This window comes from Dicentrarchus labrax, unplaced genomic scaffold, assembly GCF_905237075.1.
Source record: "Dicentrarchus labrax unplaced genomic scaffold, dlabrax2021, whole genome shotgun sequence".
Lineage (NCBI taxonomy): Eukaryota > Metazoa > Chordata > Actinopteri > Moronidae > Dicentrarchus > Dicentrarchus labrax.
In genome coordinates, this window is record NW_026136709.1 from 14,410,237 (window position 1) to 14,430,024 (window position 19,788).

Below are 19,788 nucleotides of genomic sequence, written 5' to 3' on the forward strand. Positions count from 1 at the left end.
GGATTTTCATCATATGTTGTTACCATTGTAGTCAATGTGTGGGAGAAGACATTCAGTTGCATCATTATGAATATCATCTTGATTATAATGTTGATATTGCCTTGGAAATGTAGATGATAAACTAGTTTAAAGCATTAAAGTTTTCCTTTAATGCGTCTCCATTTATTCTGGAATGGTAATATAAATAGATTTACTTTCAGTGGATAGTGCATAGCTTCTTACATAAGGAGACAAACACATGAAGATAAGCCTTGTGGTTGAGGATAAGGCTGTGGCTATTGATTAAGTTTGTGGTGTTGTGCAGCAGTAAGTCTGTGCAAAAGGCTCTGTAGGTATATGGATTAAAAGATGATTTTTAGTAATACTATTGTGTGACCTGATGCTCTCATTGTAGTAGCGATCTGTGGAAATTAGTGGGTGTATGTTGTTCAGTCAGTTGATAGAAAACAATACAGTTGTATGCCCGTGTCCAGTAAGTGCTGGCTGTTTTTATTGAAATTGTTAAATATCTCAATCCAATCTGCCTCAAAACTGGAATGGTGGAAGAATCCTCCCACTGACGACAACAACCTGATTACATTTTCTCCCTTTTAAAACATATCGACATGGTCATAGCATGGATGAAAAGTTGCTCATCAGAGAAACAACAGTCCTGTGCAAGCTTTCCACAACTGTTAGATATGATGAATACATGACATTTTAGTGATTGCAGTGGTGTAGAACACAAAGAGGGCTCGGTGCACCACTATCGCTTATCACAATACAGTTGCAATATTCTTCCTGGTGATGCATGTGCAACAAGTCCGTGGATTTTCATGGAGTTACTGGTCGGCGACTGAGCTTTTACTCTTCCACTGTGTCCTTCTTGCTGGTCTCCTGTCCTTCAAAGATGGGGTACTTGCTCTCCACTTCTGCCCAGCTCAAAGTGCCGTTGGACAAATCCCGAATAATCACAGGCAACTCGCTGACCTGAGGAGAGAAAAAACATGTTTACCTGATTGTGTTAAATTGTGTGTGTAATCATCACAATTGTCAAGCTCCCTATGAACATTATTTTTTAGAAATGGAGAAAAGACATACATGAAGCATTTGCTACCTTCACTGTGACCCCAAATTACTTTAGTTTGTCCTTTAGCTTTACAGTTTTTACACATGCAATTGGAAAAAACAAAACAGACCTTCTTATCTCACATGGTCAACATATTGAGAATGCTTTGTGTTTCCAGGGAAGCAACACTTTAATGAACCCAACAGCTGAGTGAGATGGTTTCTATCAGTATCCGTGGTGATGGATTGTTCCTGCCTAACGGACCTGCCAACCTTGGGAAAATACTTTGAGTACTACAATAGTGCAACACTTAGTTCACATGCTTTCACACCACTTTGCTTTGTACGCAGTAATTTCCCCACTCCCCACCATGTCCTAAAATTATTCAACAGATTAAATCATTTGTACTTACAGTCCACTACATTTTGGAGGAATCATCTTTATGATCTAAAGTTGTAAAATAGCATTATTATCGATTTGATTACTCAAACAGAGCCAGATTGTTAGCTTCATGTTGACAACTTTAAAATGCTGCTTACGCGTACGTGTCAAAACGTAACTCTAAATAGAGATAGTTTTCATAATGAGTATGTAGTACGTGTCAATTTACAGTCTCTTGAAATGACATTACGCTCGTAAATCACGATCTTCCCCGCTTGATATTTGGGTTGGCAGGGGGAATGAATCCAGCGCTAGGATTGGTCAAACTCTTCTTTTGCTTTTGAGCAGGCTAGTCGCTGCAGCCTCTTTCTTTTAGACTTTAGGAGATCTTGTGCACAGCTGAACTCACAAGTTTCACCTTTTTGCGTAGTTTAGAAAGAGAAATCATACCAGCGTACTCCGATGTTTAAAATGTACACCTGCTATACAATATGCGTACAGGTTGGCAGTTCAGATAAAGTCCACTTAACGAGAGCGCTTTCTACACACGCAAACGTGACTTCATGTATAGTGACAGACGACAGTGAAGAGCTACGAAGCAAAAAACTATTGTAAAGTTGAACCTATAAAACAAACAAACAAACAAACAAAGGGAACTGGTGCTGTACCTCTGCCCTGATCTGCCTCATTGAGTCGCGGTCTCTAAGAGTGGCCGTGTGAGGCGTCTTGTTCACTGTGTCGAAGTCGATGGTGATGCCAAACGCCACTCCGATCTCGTCCGTCCTGGCGTAGCGCCTGCCGATGGATCCTGAAGAGTCGTCCACTTTGTAAGACACACCGTTTTTAGTCATTGCCTCGGCTAAGATGGAGAAAGAACAAAAAAAAAAAAGTTAAACAGCAGCAGCAGATGGCGTTTTCTCTCTACACAGACAGAAATAGAACGTGTACATTATCATTATGTGGGCACTTACATAATTTCCTCACGAAGGGCACGAATTCCTGGTTTTGACTCAGAGGCAGGACGGAGCATTTGTATGGAGCCACAGTTGCAGGAAAGCTGAAGTACTGTTGCAAAGGAAAATAAAAATTACAGTCAGAAAAACACTACAATACATCCACAATGCATCAGTAGTGTCCGACAGGGCTGAGCAATACAAACATTTTTGAGGATTTTAATGAGTCAGCTTTGATTAGGTCACTATTAATAAGCTTGTGTCATGTGAGTCATTCAAGATTATGAACCAGTTAACCACTTCACAGTCAGCACTTAGAAGAGGAGGATGAAGTATTTTACAGAGACAGAAATGTCAGATATCGTCACCCAGCCCTGGTGAACAGTCCTACTCTGTCTTAAGTAGATTCAGACTTACTGTTCTTTGTTCGTCACCTTCTCTGACATGGAATGTGTGCTCAAAGATGGTGTACATGATCCTCCCAATGCCAAAGGAGGGCTCGATTACATTGGGAACAACTTCCTCCACTGTGGGCGACAAACATACAGAAAATGTGTGTTATACAAGTTTTATGTTTTTCAGATATAAAAAAGGCAAAACCCAAGACAAAAATCTAATCTCTTGAATGAATCTCACCATGAGTCTTCCTTTTTGAGTTTGAACGACTTGCCTTCTGTCTCGATGGTGAACTCTCTGTGGAGTGAGAATAAGACACTGACTGTGCTGGAAAACAACAAACAACGACCTTTTGTCAGGCACCTATACTGTGAGACTGCAGTTACCAGCACTCACCCAGTCTCACTGAGCAGCTGCTCCTGTTCTGTAATGAAGCATTCGTCACACACAGACAGGTACTCCATGGCTATCTTGGCATCCTTCTTATACGCCTTCCCAATGGCTCCTTTGTTAGGCTCGAACTGGACGACATTGACAACTTTGTGTTGAGAAGTTAAGGAGAATAACCGAGAAATAACGAAGTCCTGGTGTGCTTAAAATGTTCTGAGGGAACAAAAGATTTTCTTTAGGGGCTGCAACAGTTTAAGGATATGGGTTCTTTGAGAGGCTTTTCAGCCACCAGAGGGACCTTTGTAGCACGAGCGTGGCATTTCAGATCAAAGCAAGACCGGTCAGCACAGCCCACAATCTCGATCCAGCCCTGCAAGGCACAAACATTTTACTTTGAGCAAAAGTGTGCGGACTACCTGGCAAGCTACAAGGAAGGACTGGAAAAGAACCCACATAGGAGGTTTTGGTTTCCGCGTCCCAGCAGTCGCAGGCATAGTGAGCCATCTCGTTGTCCATGTGCTGTCGGAAACGCAGCTTGTCTTTGGCGATACCAACTTTAGTAAGGTAGAGGTAGATCCTCCCGATGAAATATCCCAGGACGGAGTTATTGATCACTCCCTAAATTAGACAGATGGAAAAGAATCGACATCAGAATGCAATCTTACATTTCACATTTTCACAGTGAAAAGTTACCAAGTGAAATGAACAGCGAATACCTCTACAAGCTTGATTACATATCCATATTACTTTAGATATTTATCAAATGTTTCCTGTGTAAATACCCTCTGAAAACAGCAGATCCTCTCATTTCATACAAATGTTGTAAAATTTGTCGGTGTCAAAATAAACCAGCGCAAACATCTGACTGAAATTGTATTAATAGTGATTCCTACCTGCTCCACAGCGTCCCTTCCGAGGTTTCAGCTCTGCAACAGCTCTGCCCAGCTCCGACTCTGTGGTGCCTTTTTCCTTCAACTGATGCACAAGGTCACCCTGCAGACAAATATCATGTGTTTACCTCAGAGAACAACAGATTTCATATACTTTATTTGTTCTTTCTGTAAGAATGATTCTAATCTTTAATTCATTCACATACACATGGCCTGTATATTTCTAGAAATAAATACTAACATAGGAGACAGCTCTAGTCTTTTTCTTTTTAATCTATTAATGATCTCTTAAAATGTTTGGAGGTACTCTCTATAGTTTTCACACAATAGGATTCTAATTTATGAGTTCACTTCATGATCCAAATACAGAAAATCCACTTGAAGTATTTAACAAACTCTAATCAGCACATTTAAAATTCTACAATGTTTTTACCTGTAACCTGTCCGCATATCTCACCTGTTCCCTCACTGCCTCCCTTAAAGGCGCCAGTACTTCTTCCATCTTTGACACGTTTAAAAAAGCTCCTTGCAGCACGATCCTCCTGCAGTCTGCCATCGATCAGCTCCACACTCATCTGTTTTCACTTTCCTTCAGGCTCTCTTTAAGCTGAGGCAAGTGAAGGGGAGGAGCAGGTTTCTGTGCAGTCTGACTAGTAGTAGTGGTGTCTGAAACCAGGGCTTTCTGTTGCATCATCCAGGAAACTCAGACAAATGGCCTACTCTGCCATAAAGACATGAGCATATACCACCTGCCTAACATTTATTAACAACCCAGATAACATAGATTCCTTACTATTACATGCGTCAGCCATGACAGTATTAACCTGGTGGGTAGAAACCTTGTTGGGACCCATTTAACCCCTTGTTCCTCCCACTCCTACTTCTGTACACAACAGCACAACACAAATACTTTTAGGAAAATGTCAAATGTGACAGAATAAACTGAAAATACAATATTAAAACTAGATATTTTCTACAATGTTAAGTAGCAATGCAAAAGACAATTTAAAGGGTGGAGTCCATAGGGTTGAGACTCCAACCATGAACTGCATTGTGTGGTAGAAGACCTTTGTTCTGTCCCTTTCTACCTCATTTCCTCAGTCAGCCAGTCTTTCCACTGTTCCAATACTCACAAACTGTTCTGGTTGAAATAAATCCCTAATTCACAGGGGTGAGAAGAGAAAAACAGCAGTTTGATGTTATGTTACACTAATTGAGTTAATGTTTCCAGATTAACCAAACAGGCCTAGTATGTATCCGGGGTGTGAAAGGAAACAAGAAGCAGGTCAGTGTTCAATACCTGCAGAACATACAAATCAATAGGCTACAGACCGCTTTGTACAAAAATGATCCAGGACACTTAAGATCAAACTTAATTTCATTTTAATTTAAATCAAAAGTCCCTACAGAACTAATTTTAGCATTTCAAATACATATTTTAAGATATTTGTTGCCACACATCAATCAAATGTGGTTAATAATCAATTCATACTTACACCTTTTATTAATGTAAAGCCTCATTTATCAATCTACAAAATTAACTTGTTAAATAATCCTCATGTCTCATACAAAGACAGTAAAAAATAAAAATCTAGATGATTTAGAAAGAAAAAGGATGTTGATGTTACCAAATGCAACAATATTATATATCATATAATATTAAAAATAATATAGAGATAAATGACGCAGTATCCCCTTCAGTCCTTTATTTTTATTTTTGAGTTAAAGTATTTTATGCTGGTGGATTTCAGTCTACATGAGCAACATTTGATTCTCTCATCACAGAAGATGTGTCTGAATGTGTCTGTACCACTGACATTATATATAAGGTCTGTACACAGGTTGCTTGCTGAGCTGTGGGTCGATCAGGTTACAGCTGCTGAGAGTTCAATCCTGAAGGAGCAGCCCGGAGTTCACTGACCAAACCTGCAGAGACAATGGAGAGGACATTTATGGATCCGTTTTTGGCATTTTATTAAGGATTCAATTGCAGCATTTTTTTAAATTTCCCTCCAAAAGTTGCAAATGAGTCGTTGTCAGTAAAATAAGATTGTACCTGGAGGTTTGTGAGTAAATAAAGAGAAATAAATAAATGAAATAAACTCACTCAAAGTGTACAGTTTCTCTCCTCCACCAAACTACTACAAGCTTAGCTAATCGTTACCAACCTCATCATAAAACAAATTCATTCAAACTCGAAAATAAAACTCACCAGCACAGTTTTTATCAGTCTGTCCAACAAACACCAGCTCTGGTTGAGTCGAAATAAAACCTTAATTCACTTCATTGCCTCTCTCTGCTGTTATCAGCCTCTAGAGCTGTGCTCCGGGGTTGCAGCACGTCCGACCGCCTCGTTGTCCCGCCGATGGTGGTGTCCCCGGCGGCGTCCTGCCGCTGCCCCGTCCCCGAGTTCACGTCCATCTTTACCGTTAATCCTTCAGGGCTGCTACAACAAGCTCACTGTTGCTAGGAGATAACTTCGCTAACGTCAGCTACTGCTCGATAAAAAACGAAATTTTTTTAAAAATTTAAACTGTTTAAAGAGCCTCAATTAAATATAATTATTTAGTATTGTGTTTAAAAGTAGTTCTTAAGTTTAAAAGTTTATATATGTCCTAATAAAGTACTTTAAGATTATATTTGATAGTTTACCGTCAGTTCCTGGGAGAGAACCGAAGATGAAAATCAGAAGTTATCATTGGACAAACGCCATGTCAATATTGTGTTCTGGTTGTTGATTGGTCAGAGAGGACCTCCCTTGGTGCGTCATTAAACGTCTTGTGGCCAATCACAGATAAGCATTAAAACAGTGTACAGTACATTAAATGGATAGAAGAGATCCCGCCTTACGGAGGTCAGCAGAAACCACTGACAGTCAATCATTATCTTTATCGTCTATTTTATTATAAAGTGGACCACATTTTACTAAATGAACATCATAATGTATGGAAGAAGAGTTGAAACTTAAACTCGTTAGGAAACCGTTGAGCTAATAAATTCAGTGAGCAGTTCATTTCTCCATTAGAGTTCATGGTATAGTGTGTTATTGCAGTCAATGGAGCTCCCCCTGCTGGTCTGTACATATAACGCAGGTTTTAAGACACTCCTCAAACTGGGCTTCACACCGTCTGCCCTGCAGGTGTCGCTCTTGAGGCATTTTTAATTTCTAATAAAGAGAACAATTGTTTTATAGATGATTCTGATGTTTGGTAATAGATTTAATCCAGTTACTCTTTAAATATTACTTACTATAATACTTGCCTCTCAAAAAATAGATGAGGAGCAACCTCCTCTGCCTCTATGGACCAGCCTCCTCTGTCATATAACCTTTGACAAGACTGTAAATTACAGATACGGTGCTGCCTAATGTACCTTGATATGTATTTCTTGTTAGCCTATTTAGCATCCCCTATACACAGAAGTGTGATTGACAGATATGTTATATTGTGTTGAATCAAAAAAACACCTTGTGTTTCTTCTCGTGTTCATACATTAGGGATACACTTAACTCATTCACTTGGATCAGCTTTTTATTGTTGAAATACTGAAAACCATATTGCAGTTTGCCAGTGATTTCCATTTTGGTGTTTTTATTGTTGTTTTACTATTATTTAATTATTTTATCAGAACCAGTATTTTTTTATGTGAAATAACAGTATTTATTTATAAACTTTTACAGGAGGTAAAGTTAGTGAATTTCTTGAAATGAGCAGGTAAACACAATCTGTGGCAGGACTGACTGAAACAGGTCGGTTTAGTCTTACCAAAGTGGTCAATAATGCAGAGAGTAAGGCTGCACAATTAATCACAATATTATTGTAAGTGCAATATGCAAATTGCAGAAGCTTCAATTTTCTTTGCAGAAAATAAAATGTGTAACAAAACCACATTATAATGTACTGTAGTGCTGTAGAGTGTACAAACAAGGGTGATATCACTGATATCAAGAATATGTGTTGGTTAGTATCCTGGTGCCACCTCCTGGTAAACATGCAAACACAGAATAACATGATATCAGGTTTTTATTGAAGTTATTGTGCTCTAAAAAATCATTTCCAGGACTTTTATCAGGGTTTTTCTGGAACTTGTAAATCCTGGCTTTAGTCTTGTTGTATGCGCTTGCTCACTGTTGTCATCTAGAAGGAGGGATGTGACCTCCTTTTCCTCCTCCTTTGCCACCAGGGTTGTTTATGTCCTGAGTGGTCATTCACGTGGGGAAAAGTACTTCATCCTTAAGCAGCCCAGTCTCATCAACCAGGGGTTGTACTGTGCAGATATTAACAGCATTACTTTGAATTTTGAGCTAAAGTTACCTGGAAATAGGTTTTTATTGTATCTGTTTGATATGAATTTGTTTCCTTTGAGAGATTTTTCATTAAAAATAAATTGTGAAAACATGCTTTTGTGAATGAAGTCATTATGATATTGTGATATGACCCAGTCACCTTTAGTGTACATCAAATTAAAACCATTCAGAACAAAATCTTAAAATAGCAGTTTCAATTTTATTTATATAAGACCAAATCATAATCAAATGTTCACATAGAGCCGGTCTAGACCATACTCCTTATAAAAGTATTTACAGAGACCCAACATTTCCCACCATGAGCAAGCACTTGGCGACAGCGGCAAGGAAAAACTTCCCATTAAGAGGCAGAAACCTCAAGCAGAGCCGGGCTCTAGGTGGGCGGCCGTCTGCCTCGACCGGTTGGGTTTAGAGAGAGACGTAGAGACGCACAACAATACCAACAGTATCAATAATAATTAATAATGATAATAAAATGATAATAACAGCAGCAGGTGCAATCTCAATACATGGAAATCTGTGAAACAACAAACCACAAATCATGGGAAATCCCCCAGCAATCTAAGAGTTTAGCAACATAACTAAGAGCTGACCTGAGCCTTTATCAAAAAGAAACTTAAGCCAACAAAGTCTTTACACTTTTGCAAAAATGTGACTTGATACATGAATTGTCTGGGTATTTTTCTGTGTGTAAACAAAGGAGAAAAACTATAAAACACAACTTTTTCCATTAATGTCGCCATAGAAACCCATTTCATAATAACACTGCAAATATGCAGATTGCAATAATTTGAATACAGCTCAGCCTTCCAATCGTGGCTGCAACAAATCACTAAATACAAATAGATCCTCCTCAATGTTACACACTGGACCTTTAACAGACTACAGTTCTCAGGAAAAACACATTTACTGCATTTAAAGACAATTTAAACCAGTAAAATACAATTTCTATATAGACAATTGGCTTGAACTTCAACTTGTGCCTGTTATTTTGTCTCACAAAGCTGTTTTATATAGTAAAAACCAGGAAAGAGAAAGACTGGTCAGAGGAGGACTTAATAATAAAGGACATGTAGAAGTTAATTTGAGCCACAAATACAAGCAGAAAACAACAAATATGGGAGGAAGAAAATCCATTAAAAAAAATCAATATTTCCTGGTCATTAATCAGCTCTATGAAGTGATAAAAAATGGTGATAATAACTGAAACGTTTCATTAAGGGATGAAGGAAAGAAAGAGTCCAATAATCCCTGAATAAGGTCCCCTCACAGACTATCACCCCGCTGATAGGTGGCGCTATTAAGAGGCTGAAACTGAGGCTTAAACAATCAGCAGGTAGATAAAGTACTGCGGGACACTGGTGAGCAGCTGCTGATGTTATTGTGTGCAGTCTGACTTTAGTTAAACTGGGAGATTGTGTTTGTTTACTAACGTCCTCGGACAGAAGATGTGTCCTGTTGGATTATAACTTGTTGTTTTGTTTTGTTTGTAAACAACGACCGGCAGATTGTGGTAAAACACCAATGGTGAGTTTAAATATATGTTTAATAACAGGGTCGATTAGGGAAGTGTGCTGACTTTGTCTCGTTTTGTGTGGCCTCGGCTGTCTCTCTCAGTCTTTTAAGTATTATTTATTTATTTATTATTATTATTATTATTATAACATTTGATGAGCTGCTGGTGTGTTTGGACTCTTAATCTGTTGTGGTCGGGACAGACTAACTCAGGAAAATGTGCGTTGTTTGTGGTTTGGCTCAAATGAATGAATAAATAAATAATAAATAGGTTATAAGTACAGGGTTGAGTCTAGCTGTCGGGTTGAGGTGTGAGTTTACCGCCCACTGGGACCCCGCTTCAATATTGAGCTTCAGCTACCGCTCATATAACGACTAATAAAACAATTAAAAACATTCATGTTAATATTTTTTCGTTTGTTTTTCGATCAAAATCTAAAGTTTTCCATGAGGAATAGCTCTGTTTCCCTGCTCCGCTCCCCTCCGACGACCCAGGAAGCTAACTTTATGCTAGCAAGGCTGCTGCTGCAAAATGACGTAATAATTTATGATTTGACAGTCAGTTATTAATTTCCCATCATCCAGTGCGCGGCTTGTATTTTAATATAAATTGACGTTAAAATATTATATATTATATTATATTATTATATTATGAAATATTCCGTGTTTTAGTGTTTGAAATGTGTTCAGAACAAGCTGCTTTATGTTGGTGGGCTAATTGTCATTTTTGTGCTGGTTCATAATTTGAAACCGTGACTCAAAAAATTGTTGCTGAACACTCATAAGCCCTGCTCTTCAGATGTGAGAACTGTCAGTCAATGATGATTGCTTTTATGGCATTGATCAAATATGATATCAACTTCATTTCTGAGACTGACTGATACACCTGGCTCCTCACATCTTCAGGGCCACAAGGTGTCAGTGGTGTAAGCACTGCTGGTGCAGCTGGCTCAATGCACTGGGGGCCCAGCTGATTATAGGGGCCCACACGGGTAGGCCCTTATACTGTCAATAGCAGTCTATAGCTTTAACCATGAGTGATAATGCTGTTTGTTACGCGTCTTTTCTGGTGAACTAAATGAGCCATGTTGTGCAGTCGTTCATTAATGAGACACTCTGATCTGGCATTTGCAACTTCGGGGCAATCTGAGACTGACACACATGGCTCAAATTTTACATCCTCACACCTTCAAGGTTGAAGATTTGTCTCTTTTCCACTCTCAATAAATCCTCACTGCAGGATTTTTGTAAGATATCTAACAAGTTAAATATCTGATGGTGTCGGGCAGCCATGAAATGAGCTACAGCCAATGAAAGCAGACACAGGCTCTCATCTCTGCAGCACCAAGCAGCAAAGCGGGTAGTATTAGAACAAGCTGCTTTATGTTGGTGGGCTAATTGTCATTTTTGTGCTGGTTCATAATTTGAAACCGTGACTCAAAAAATTGTTGCTGAACACTCATAAGCCCTGCTCTTCTGATGTGAGAACTGTCAGTCAATGATGATTGATTCTTCTTGTTGATTGACGGATATCAACCATATGATATCAACTCCGGGCCATCTGAGACTGACTGATAAACCTGGCTTCTCACATCTTCAGGGCCACAAGGTGTCAGTGGTGTAAGGCACTGCTGGTGCAGCTGGCTCAATGCACCAGGGCCAGCTGATATAAGGGCCCATTTGGGTGGGCCCTTATATATACTGTCAATGGTGGTTCATAGTTTTAACCACGAGTGAGATGGCTGTTTGTTTCATGTCCTTTCTGATGAACTAAATGAGCCATGTTGTGCAGTCGTTCATTGATGACAGACTCTGATCTGGCATTTGCAACTTCGGGGCAATCTGAGACTGACACACATGGCTCAAATTTTACATCCTCACACCTTCGGGGCCACAAGGTTGAAGATTTGTCTCTTTTCCACTCTCAATAATTCCTCACTGCAGGATTTTTGTAAGATATCTAACAAGTTAAATATCTGATGGTGTCGGGCAGCCATGAAATGAGCTACAGCCAATGAGAGCAAACACAGGCTCTCATCTCTGCAGCACCAAGCAGCAAACCGGGTAGTATTAGAACAAGCTGCTTTATGTTGGTGGGCTAATTGTCATTTTTGTGCTGGTTCATAATTTGAAACCGTGACTCAAAAAATTGTTGCTGAACACTCATAAGCCCTGCTCTTCTGATGTGAAATCTGTCGGTCAATGATGATTGCTTCATGGTATTGATCAAATATGATATCAACTTCATTTCTGAGACTGACTGATACACCTGGCTCCTCACATCTTCAGGGCCACAAGGTGTCAGTGGTGTAAGCACTGCTGGTGCAGCTGGCTCAATGCACTGGGGCCAGCTGATGTAAGGGCCCATTTTGGTGGGCCCTTATATATACTGTCAATGGTAATTCATAGTTTTAACCAGGAGTGAGATGGCTATTTGTTTCATGTCCTTTCTGATGAACGAAATGAGCCATGTTGTGCAGTCGTTCATTGATGACAGACTCTGATCTGGCATTTGCAACTTCGGGGCAATCTGAGACTGACACACATGGCTCAAATTTTACATCCTCACACCTTCGGGGCCACAAGGTTGAAGATTTGTCTCTTTTCCACTCTCAATAATTCCTCACTGCAGGATTTTTGTAAGATATCTAACAAGTTAAATATCTGATGGTGTCGGGCAGCCATGAAATGAGCTACAGCCAATGAGAGCAGACACAGGCTCTCATCTCTGCAGCACCAAGCAGCAAACCGGGAAGTATTAGAACAAGCTGCTTTATGTTGGTGGGCTAATTGTCATTTTTGTGCTGGTTCATAATTTGAAACCGTGACTCAAAAAATTGTTACTGAACACTCATAAGCCCTGCTCTTCTGATGTGAGAACTGTCAGTCAATGATGATTGCTTTATGGCATTGATCAAATATGATATCAACTTCATTTCTGAGACTGACTGATACACCTGGCTCCTCACATCTTCAGGGCCACAAGGTGTCAGTGGTGTAAGCACTGCTGGTGCAGCTGGCTCAATGCACCGATGCCAGCTGATGTAAGGGCCCATTTGGGTGGGCCCTTATGTATACTGTCAATGGTAATTCATAGTTTTAACCACAAGTGAGATGGCTGTTTTTTTTCATGTCCTTTCTGATGAACTAAATAAGCCATGTTGTGCAGTCGTTCATTGATGACAGACTCTGATCTGGCATTTGCAACTTCGGGGCAATCTGAGACTGACACACATGGCTCAAATTTTACATCCTCACATCTTCAGGGCCACAAGGTGTCAGTGGTGTAAGCACTGCTGGTGCAGCTGGCTCAATGCATGGGGGCCCAGCTGATTATAGGGGCCCACACGGGTAGGCCCTTATACTGTCAATAGCGGTCTATAGTTTTAACCATGAGTGATAATGCTGTTTGTTACGCGTCCTTTCTGGTGAACTAAATGAGCCATGTTGTGCAGTCGTTCATTTATGAGACACTCTGATCTGGCATTTGCAACTTCGGGGCACTGCAGTATTTTTGTAAAATCAAAACCGTGACTCAAATATTGTTGCTGAACACTCATAAGCCCTGCTCTTCTGATGTGAAATCTGTCAGTCAATGATGATTGTTTTATGGTATTGATCAAATATGATATCAACTTCATTTCTGAGACTGACTGATACACCTGGCTCCTCACATCTTCAGGGCCACAAGGTGTCAGTGGTGTAAGCACTGCTGGTGCAGCTGGCTCAATGCACTGGGGCCAGCTGATGTAAGGGCCCATTTTGGTGGGCCCTTATATATACTGTCAATGGTAATTCATAGTTTTAACCAGGAGTGAGATGGCTATTTGTTTCATGTCCTTTCTGATGAACGAAATGAGCCATGTTGTGCAGTCGTTCATTGATGACAGACTCTGATCTGGCATTTGCAACTTCGGGGCAATCTGAGACTGACACACATGGCTCAAATTTTACATCCTCACACCTTCGGGGCCACAAGGTTGAAGATTTGTCTCTTTTCCACTCTCAATAATTCCTCACTGCAGGATTTTTGTAAGATATCTAACAAGTTAAATATCTGATGGTGTCGGGCAGCCATGAAATGAGCTACAGCCAATGAGAGCAGACACAGGCTCTCATCTCTGCAGCACCAAGCAGCAAACCGGGTAGTATTAGAACAAGCTGCTTTATGTTGGTGGGCTAATTGTCATTTTTGTGCTGGTTCATAATTTGAAACCGTGACTCAAAAGATTGTTGCTGAACACTCATAAGCCCTGCTCTTCTGATGTGAGAACTGTCAGTCAATGATGATTGCTTCATGGTATTGATCAAATATGATATCAACTAAGTTTCTGAGACTGACTGATACACCTGGCTCCTCACATCTTCAGGGCCACAAGGTGACAGTGGTGTAAGCACTGCTGGTGCAGCTGGCTCAATGCACCGGGGCCAGCTGATGTAAGGGCCCATTGGGGTGGGCCCTTATATATACTGTCAATAGCGGTCTATAGCTTTAACCATGAGTTATGATGCTGTTTGTTACGCGTCTTTTCTGGTGAACTAAATGAGCCATGTTGTGCAGTCGTTCATTAATGAGACACTCTGATCTGGCATTTGCAACTTCGGGGCAATCTGAGACTGACACACATGGCTCAAATTTTACATCCTCACACCTTCAAGGTTGAAGATTTGTCTCTTTTCCACTCTCAATAATTCCTCACTGCAGGATTTTTGTAAGATATCTAACAAGTTAAATATCTGATGGTGTCGGGCAGCCATGAAATGAGCTACAGCCAATGAGAGCAGACACAGGCTCTCATCTCTGCAGCACCAAGCAGCAAACCGGGTAGTATTAGAACAAGCTGCTTTATGTTGGTGGGCTAATTGTCATTTTTGTGCTGGTTCATAATTTGAAACCGTGACTCAAAAAATTGTTGCTGAACACTCATAAGCCCTGCTCTTCAGATGTGAGAACTGTCAGTCAATGATGAATGCTTTATGGCATTGATCAAATATGATATCAACTTCATTTCTGAGACTGACTGATACACCTGGCTCCTCACATCTTCAGGGCCACAAGGTGTCAGTGGTGTAAGCACTGCTGGTGCAGCTGGCTCAATGCATGGGGGCCCAGCTGATTATAGGGGCCCACACGGGTAGGCCCTTATACTGTCAATAGCAGTCTATAGCTTTAACCATGAGTGATAATGCTGTTTGTTACGCGTCTTTTCTGGTGAACTAAATGAGCCATGTTGTGCAGTCGTTCATTAATGAGACACTCTGATCTGGCATTTGCAACTTCGGGGCAATCTGAGACTGACACACATGGCTCAAATTTTACATCCTCACATCTTCAGGGCCACAAGGTGTCAGTGGTGTAAGCACTGCTGGTGCAGCTGGCTCAATGCATGGGGGCCCAGCTGATTATAGGGGCCCACACGGGTAGGCCCTTATACTGTCAATAGCGGTCTATAGTTTTAACCATGAGTGATAATGCTGTTTGTTACGCGTCCTTTCTGGTGAACTAAATGAGCCATGTTGTGCAGTCGTTCATTTATGAGACACTCTGATCTGGCATTTGCAACTTCGGGGCACTGCAGTATTTTTGTAAAATCAAAACCGTGACTCAAAAGATTGTTGCTGAACACTCATAAGCCCTGCTCTTCTGATGTGAAATCTGTCAGTCAATGATGATTGTTTTATGGTATTGATCAAATATGATATCAACTTCATTTCTGAGACTGACTGATACACCTGGCTCCTCACATCTTCAGGGCCACAAGGTGTCAGTGGTGTAAGCACTGCTGGTGCAGCTGGCTCAATGCACTGGGGCCAGCTGATGTAAGGGCCCATTTTGGTGGGCCCTTATATATACTGTCAATGGTAATTCATAGTTTTAACCAGGAGTGAGATGGCTATTTGTTTCATGTCCTTTCTGATGAACGAAATGAGCCATGTTGTGCAGTCGTTCATTGATGACAGACTCTGATCTGGCATTTGCAACTTCGGGGCAATCTGAGACTGACACACATGGCTCAAATTTTACATCCTCACACCTTCGGGGCCACAAGGTTGAAGATTTGTCTCTTTTCCACTCTCAATAATTCCTCACTGCAGGATTTTTGTAAGATATCTAACAAGTTAAAGATCTGATGGTGTCGGGCAGCCATGAAATGAGCTACAGCCAATGAGAGCAGACACAGGCTCTCATCTCTGCAGCACCAAGCAGCAAACCGGGAAGTATTAGAACAAGCTGCTTTATGTTGGTGGGCTAATTGTCATTTTTGTGCTGGTTCATAATTTGAAACCGTGACTCAAAAAATTGTTACTGAACACTCATAAGCCCTGCTCTTCTGATGTGAGAACTGTCAGTCAATGATGATTGCTTTATGGCATTGATCAAATATGATATCAACTTCATTTCTGAGACTGACTGATACACCTGGCTCCTCACATCTTCAGGGCCACAAGGTGTCAGTGGTGTAAGCACTGCTGGTGCAGCTGGCTCAATGCATGGGGGCCCAGCTGATTATAGGGGCCCACACGGGTAGGCCCTTATACTGTCAATAGCAGTCTATAGCTTTAACCATGAGTGATAATGCTGTTTGTTACGCGTCCTTTCTGATAAACTAAATGAGCCATGTTGTGCAGTCGTTCATTAATGAGACACTCTGATCTGGCATTTGCAACTTCGGGGCAATCTGAGACTGACACACATGGCTCAAATTTTACATCCTCACACCTTCGGGGCCACAAGGTTGAAGATTTGTCTCTTTTCCACTCTCAATAAATCCTCACTGCAGGATTTTTGTAAGATATCTAACAAGTTAAATATCTGATGGTGTCGGGCAGCCATGAAATGAGCTACAGCCAATGAGAGCAGACACAGGCTCTCATCTCTGCAGCACCAAGCAGCAAACCGGGTAGTATTAGAACAAGCTGCTTTATGTTGGTGGGCTAATTGTCATTTTTGTGCTGGTTCATAATTTGAAACCGTGACTCAAAAGATTGTTGCTGAACACTCATAAGCCCTGCTCTTCTGATGTGAGAACTGTCAGTCAATGATGATTGCTTTATGGTATTGATCAAATATGATATCAACTAAGTTTCTGAGACTGACTGATACACCTGGCTCCTCACATCTTCAGGGCCACAAGGTGTCAGTGGTGTAAGCACTGCTGGTGCAGCTGGCTCAATGCACCGGGGCCAGCTGATGTAAGGGCCCATTGGGGTGGGCCCTTATATATACTGTCAATAGCGGTCTATAGCTTTAACCATGAGTTATGATGCTGTTTGTTACGCGTCTTTTCTGGTGAACTAAATGAGCCATGTTGTGCAGTCGTTCATTAATGAGACACTCTGATCTGGCATTTGCAACTTCGGGGCAATCTGAGAGTGACACACATGGCTCAAATTTTACATCCTCACACCTTCAAGGTTGAAGATTTGTCTCTTTTCCACTCTCAATAATTCCTCACTGCAGGATTTTTGTAAGATATCTAACAAGTTAAATATCTGATGGTGTCGGGCAGCCATGAAATGAGCTACAGCCAATGAGAGCAGACACAGGCTCTCATCTCTGCAGCACCAAGCAGCAAACCGGGTAGTATTAGAAAAAGCTGCTTTATGTTGGTGGGCTAATTGTCATTTTTGTGCTGGTTCATAATTTGAAACCGTGACTCAAAAGATTGTTGCTGAACACTCATAAGCCCTGCTCTTCAGATGTGAGAACTGTCAGTCAATGATGATTGCTTTATGGCATTGATCAAATATGATATCAACTTCATTTCTGAGACTGACTGATACACCTGGCTCCTCACATCTTCAGGGCCACAAGGTGTCAGTGGTGTAAGCACTGCTGGTGCAGCTGGCTCAATGCATGGGGGCCCAGCTGATTATAGGGGCCCACACGGGTAGGCCCTTATACTGTCAATAGCAGTCTATAGCTTTAACCATGAGTGATAATGCTGTTTGTTACGCGTCCTTTCTGATAAACTAAATGAGCCATGTTGTGCAGTCGTTCATTAATGAGACACTCTGATCTGGCATTTGCAACTTCGGGGCAATCTGAGACTGACACACATGGCTCAAATTTTACATCCTCACACCTTCGGGGCCACAAGGTTGAAGATTTGTCTCTTTTCCACTCTCAATAAATCCTCACTGCAGGATTTTTGTAAGATATCTAACAAGTTAAATATCTGATGGTGTCGGGCAGCCATGAAATGAGCTACAGCCAATGAGAGCACACACAGGCTCTCATCTCTGCAGCACCAAGCAGCAAACCGGGTAGTATTAGAACAAGCTGCTTTATGTTGGTGGGCTAATTGTCATTTTTGTGCTGGTTCATAATTTGAAACCGTGACTCAAAAGATTGTTGCTGAACACTCATAAGCCCTGCTCTTCTGATGTGAAATCTGTCGGTCAATGATGAATACCGCTTCTTGTTGATCAAATATGATATCAACTACCTTTCTGAGACTGACTGATACACCTGGCTCCTCACATCTTCAGGGCCACAAGGTGTCAGTGGTGTAAGCACTGCTGGTGCAGCTGGCTCAATGCATGGGGGCCCAGCTGATTATAGGGGCCCACACGGGTAGGCCCTTATACTGTCAATAGCGGTCTATAGTTTTAACCACGAGTGAGATGGCTGTTTGTTTCATGTCCTTTCTGATGAACTAAATGAGCCATGTTGTGCAGTCGTTCATTAATGAGACACTCTGATCTGGCATTTTCAACTTCGGGACAATCTGAGAGTGACTGATACACATGGCTCAAATTTTACATCCTCACACCTTCGGTACCACAAAGTTTATCTCATTTCCACTCTCAATGAGAGCAGATACAGGCTCGCATGTCTGCAGCACCAAGCAGCAAACCAGGTAGTAATAACAGACGAAAACACTCCTCACTTACCATCACACACGTATCATAGACGGTGAAGTAACAGTTAGTTCAGCGACCCTGTCCAACTTCAGTCTGAGTCCCTGTGTAATCAGATGCATAGTTGAAAACACCTGCACACCAGTATAAAGGACTAATCTGATGAGCCCTTTATATCAGAGGGTTGTCTTCCACGGGATCCACCCTGTTGCACCCCCTCCTATCTGCAGAAGCCCACAACCACACTGCCCACACTGACTGTAGATACTGATTTTCGCTCGTACTACATGTCACAGTTCTGGAACTCTGAGATTAAAGCCAGAATTCTATAATTCTGAGATCAAAGCCAAAATGCTATAGCTCTGAGATCAAAGCCAAAATCTAGAATTCTGAGATTAACCCTAGCAGAAACTTAAAAAAAAACAAAAAAACAATGAATTTAAAAAAAACAATAGCGTACAATGCTTTTTTTTTTTGCTACTACTAAAACGAGATGGTAATTTATTAACAAAAGTCGTTGCATACTATTTTAGAAGTTACCTGGTTAACTGAGTTATCCTGCTTGGTTCACTACAACCCACCTAGTCTCTTTTGGAAGTTTTTGGAAGGCTGGTGTCTGACTGATATGCAAAACCAAAGATGACACTTTCCCATGAATAGTGGGCTATTTTACTTTATTTTGGGCAAAAATAAATGTGGGCACTTGCAATTGAATGTGGCTTTTTTTTTTTTTTTTTTTTTTGCCGTAATGTGATTTTTATTTTGTATTATATGTGCAATTATATTTATTTTTACACTGAAAATAATCTGTGCAGTTATCTCTGGGCAATGTTCCTTTTACAGTATCAGCATATAAAAGGTGTATATAGTCTAAATATAATATATAATATATAATTTCTATTTCTATTATGTCTTGTATTTTTGTATTTATTTACTTATTTAATGTGCATGTTGTTATTGTGATTTAGTGGATCTTGAACTGCTGTAACAAATGTTTTTAGCTGGTGTTATAAAATAAAGTTTATCTTTTCCTGTCTTATCTCA

General features: G+C 40.7%; 1 long non-coding RNA gene and 1 pseudogene across 1 annotated transcript; both read right to left on the bottom strand.

Annotated features, from left to right (window-relative positions):
* Positions 1–455: 455 nt before the first annotated feature.
* Positions 456–4,508, bottom strand: LOC127369810 (glycine--tRNA ligase-like; annotated as a pseudogene).
* A 1,241-nt stretch (positions 4,509–5,749) lies between these two features.
* LOC127369316 (uncharacterized) lies at positions 5,750–6,716 on the bottom strand. The gene is made up of 2 exons (XR_007886054.1): positions 6,271–6,716; positions 5,750–5,984 (listed from the first exon to the last, which is right to left on the bottom strand). It is a non-coding gene; the product is annotated as an uncharacterized LOC127369316 (long non-coding RNA).
* Positions 6,717–19,788: the final 13,072 nt, after the last annotated feature.